Source organism: Myotis brandtii, unplaced genomic scaffold (genome assembly GCF_000412655.1).
Source record: "Myotis brandtii unplaced genomic scaffold, ASM41265v1 scaffold398, whole genome shotgun sequence".
NCBI lineage: Eukaryota > Metazoa > Chordata > Mammalia > Chiroptera > Vespertilionidae > Myotis > Myotis brandtii.
The window spans coordinates 2851501-2856079 of NW_005365280.1; the positions used below are offsets into that span (position 1 = coordinate 2851501).

General features: G+C 43.7%; 1 pseudogene; it reads right to left on the bottom strand.

The window, feature by feature from the left end:
• Positions 1-1433: 1433 nt before the first annotated feature.
• Positions 1434-2448, bottom strand: LOC102238794 (annotated as a pseudogene).
• Between the last annotated feature and the right edge of the window lie 2131 nt (positions 2449-4579).

The following is a 4579-nucleotide window of genomic DNA, read 5'->3' on the forward strand; positions in this document are numbered from 1 at the left end:
CATCCATGTTGCTGCAGATGGCAAGATTTAATTATTTTTTATGGCTGAGTCATATTCCATTGTATATATGCACCACTTCTTTATCCACAAAATCTTGTTCTTAATTTTAAAAAGCAATTGAGGCCAATATTTTCTTTTCAAATTTAACAAAACCAAGTTATTTTTCTCTTAAAAGGCCTTTAATTAGTTGTGTCTGTGCATCCTCCCAAAGACCATTTTCTCCTGTTGACATTGGTGCTATTCTTCTCCACCTAGGAAATAGGCTGATCCTGCCTTTTTCAGGCATAATCTGGCATTTATCTTTGGTTAAAAAAAAGTAACTGTTATTTTTGTCTTTCGCTGCCAGCATTGCAGACTGGGCATTTAAATGCCTTTGATTGTGTATTTGTAGAAGCTAACAGCTGCATGTGCTATTTCCAATACTCTTTAATATCCACCCAGGAAGTGACCATGAAATGCTTGTCATTTTTCTGGAGGGGGGAATAGATGTAAAATTGGTGAGTTACTAGTATATACAGAGGTGAAAACTAGGTGAAACATTCTTCAACACATCATAGGCTTGCAATCTGCTCTCTGGAGAAAACTATATTCTTTTCAGCAGCTCTCAGAATGCTCATCTGCCTGAGCTTGGGGCAGCCGCAGATGGCCAGTGCTTTGGAGACTCAAGTAAAATCAGCATGTTTTCAAAAACAAACAATAGGTATCATCCAGCTGGTGGAGATAATAGACCGTCTCTGGAAGGAACTGGATCAATACAAGAGTACTCAAAACAAGTTTTCACCAGTCACATTTGCCCAAGAAGCTAGTTTCACAAATATTTTCTCCTGCCAATCTAATTTTAGAAGAGAGAAAAGGACTCCCACTTCCAACTTCCACCAAACCATTTGGACAAGAGACCAGAGAGGCTGACAGGTAAAATGCTTACCACCTCTGCGGGCCGTGGTCAGGGGCCCATGATCTCTCAGCTGCAGCAGTCCAGGGGGCTAGTCCTGTCCCAGCCAGTGAATTCTCCTGGCTGGCTCCCCAAACTGTGGGGGCTAAAAATATTAATACTTTTCCTCCCACCTTCGAAGTTCTAGCTGAGCTAATAATCAAATTAACGGAGACAGATTAACAGGAGAAAATAAAGTTTTAATATATGCAGATGGGGAATTCACATAAGCATGAAAATTCCAAAGACAGTGAGGCAACAGTGGGTATATAAGACATTTTTTTTGTTCTAAATTAAAAATTCAACTTATTCATCTGTTTACAACACACTACACAAGAGGCAAAGTGTTTCACATCATAGATTTCACTTCCAACTCTTGGAATGTTCATTTCTTTGTCTAAAAGGGGAGACTAGATGGAAAAGCCAGGGAATGCTTAGGAACTGAAATAAGATTGGGGCAGGCAATGCTTTCATCCTCACAGGATGGGCATGGGAGGATGCTGGAGCCGCCACAGGCCTCAGTCACCCCCACCACACAGGTAGAGCAGTGTCACTGTTGGTGTCTTGCTGGATTTAATAATACAGGGACTTGCTGAACTTTCTCTTGAATTCAGACCTGATCTTCAACATGTCCACTTCACTGCAGGAGATCACGATTCTGATCAGGAGCTTATTGCATGTCCCCTCACCCTCATGGAGTCATGCAGTAGGTCAGCAAAATACAGGGGCTTATTCCAGATACACTGGATTAGGTTTAGGAAAGCATTTTCCAGGCTCCCCTTAACTTCCTTCTTGATGCTCTCCAACATGTCATGCAGCTCTTGTACTTGTCAAATACTTTCTGGAGGTGACACGCTCTGCTCGGTCATGATGCTGATCTACTTGGGAACATCAGTTCCTTTCCTCTTCACCCCAGCATCATTGAGATCCCAGACGTCTTGATCAATCAGTTCATAATCGATGATGGAGCCATCTTCTGCTCTTCTACCCTTTGCAAGGGTAACCATCAGCTGGCAGAAGTCACCAGATGTGTTGGAAATAATGTCCTTCTCCAGATCAGTCTTGTAGACTCTGTTAATTTCCCATAGCTCTTGGTTGGTCCTTGAGAAGATGATCTCGGTGAGAGAGTCCTCATCAGTCCCCAGCCCCTCCATGGAGGCCTTCAGCTCGGAAGCATCGTACCGAGCACGTGTTTTCTAGAGGCCCAGAATCACGGTCTCCAGGTGGCTGGACAAGGCTGACTTTAGTGCTGATGCAAGTTCCTTTTTGATCCTCTGGTAGGTGAAGGCAATATCTTGTCTCTGTTCATTGCTGTGGTTGGACAAAACGTTGACAATGGTGACCTCATCAACAACTTTGGTCTTGACGGCCATTTCAATGTTCAAAGCTTCCCGCTGGGCTTCCAAGTTGGGGTAGACTTTGACTGACCCATAAAAACTTACAGGTGTGGAGTGATCACCCTCCGAGCTGAGCTTTCACAGAATTTCTTGAACAGTAAACATTTTGAAAGAAGCTGGGCCAGGCAGGGAGAGCTGTGAGCATCCCCAGATGCTGAGCGCCTATAAGACATTTTTGGGAAAAGGAGGAAAGGGGGGTGGGGTATTAGACTTTAGAAGTGAGATATGCAACAGTGCTATTCTCCAACCTATATTTAAATTACCAATCAACAAATAGAAAACTAAATTAAAAAACTATATATTTTTTCTCTTAAGAAATTGGATCAATTAGGTGTCCATGGGCAAGTTCTTCCCTTCTTTGAAGCATTGAAATATACAAATGAATTATGTTTCTAGTTGTTTATATTCACCGCCAGCTCATTCAATAAACCATTTGTTGACACTGTGTTGGGATCTGTGTTAGAAATCCTTGTTATATTTTAGTAGGATGAATTTCATAGTTTTTTTCCCCCTCAAAATAGTTTGCAATCCAAAGCCTAATAAAAGATTACATTAAATCTTTATTTTTGTTATTTTCATATAATGTTATTATTTGATGTTCTAGGAATTTTTGTTTGGGAAAGGATATTTAAACTTAGAACTATTTTTCTTGGCTGTAATTACTTAAACCCTCACTGCTAGATTTTGACTATTTGTTTTGATGTGGGAAGGGGGCAGGCAGTTAACATGTTATTTGCATAGTTACTTGATGTAAGAATATATTGATATATTTATATTGTCAGTGCTCTGCCCACTTAAAGACCTTATTATTTCATTGGCTTCAGACTTCCGACTTTGACTATCTGGGAATTAACAGCAACCCCCAGCACTCAGGCAATGGCTGGTGGGAGTTAGGGTGTAATTGCTCCAGCTTCTTCTTCTTTGGGTGGGATGATTGTAAGGCCTGTGGAGTTAAGTTCTAGTCATGGCTAACAACCCAGCCTTATGAGCTGTCCTCCCTTTCCTGCTGCTCCCATACCACTAATGCTTGAACCTTCCTAATAAACTATTTGCAAAGTCTCACATCAAACCAAATCCCTTTCGGAAATATTTAATCTAAAACAAACTGTATGTTTTAATCTATTACCCTTGGTAGTTAAAATAAATTTCTTGGTTTAAATCACTTAACAGGAATAATAGTCCTCCCTTTATTCACAGGGGATATGTTCCAAGGCCCCCAGCAGATGCCTGAAGCCACAAATAGTACCGAACCCTTTACATAATATGTTCTTCCTATACATACAGTGGGGCCTTGACTTACGAGTTTAATTCGTTCCGTGACGGAGCTTGTAACTCAAATTACTCGTATGTCAAATCAAAAAGTGAACGAGTGAGACACGTAATGCTGGGCTGATGTTGTGGCGTTCACTGTGATTTGCTGCGCCAACTAGCGATGGGGTATCTGAAGCTGGCTTGTAACCCGAATTTTAGCTCACAACTCAAAGCAAAAAATCGACCGAGAGACGGCTTGCATCTCGAAAAACTTGTTAGTCGGGACACTCATAAGTCAAGGCCCCACTGTACATACCTATGATAAAGTTTAATTTTTAAGTTAAGTAAAGTAAGAGATTACAAAACAACTAATAAAAAATAGAACAATTATATTTCTATATAATAAAAGGCTAATATGCAAATAGACCGAATGGCAGAAAACCAAACAACCAAACAACCGGTTGCTATGACGTGTGCTGACCAGCAGGGGGCACGTGCAGAACATGGCAGGTGGTGGCAGCAGGCGGCAGAGCGCAGAACATGGCGGGCGTTGGCCACGGCGGGATGGTGGGAGCAGGTGAGCGGCAGTGCCTGACCAAGGCAAGGCGCCAGTCGCTGTCATTGGGGCGAGCCTCTGGTGGTTACTGAAAATTCTTTGCTCCCATGTGCTGCGGTCCTGCACGGCACTCATACCTGCTGCCAGCACTGGCCCCGCTTGCACCCACTGCCAGCACTGGAGCTACCACTCACACCCACTGCCGGTGCCTGGCGCCAGCCCTGATTGCTCGGTGCTGTCAGCGGGTGTGAACGGCAGCTGCCAGCCCTGATCGCCCTTCAGGGCTTCTCCACCTCCCCCTGTTTCTGAGGGGCGATTGGGGCTGGCAGCTGCCTCTCGCACCCGATGCCGGTGCCAGCCCCAATTGCTTTGCATCATCAGCAGGTGCGAGCGAGGCTGACCCCACCAGTGCATGGGAGTGGCTGCGAGGGAGCAGGGCTGCCG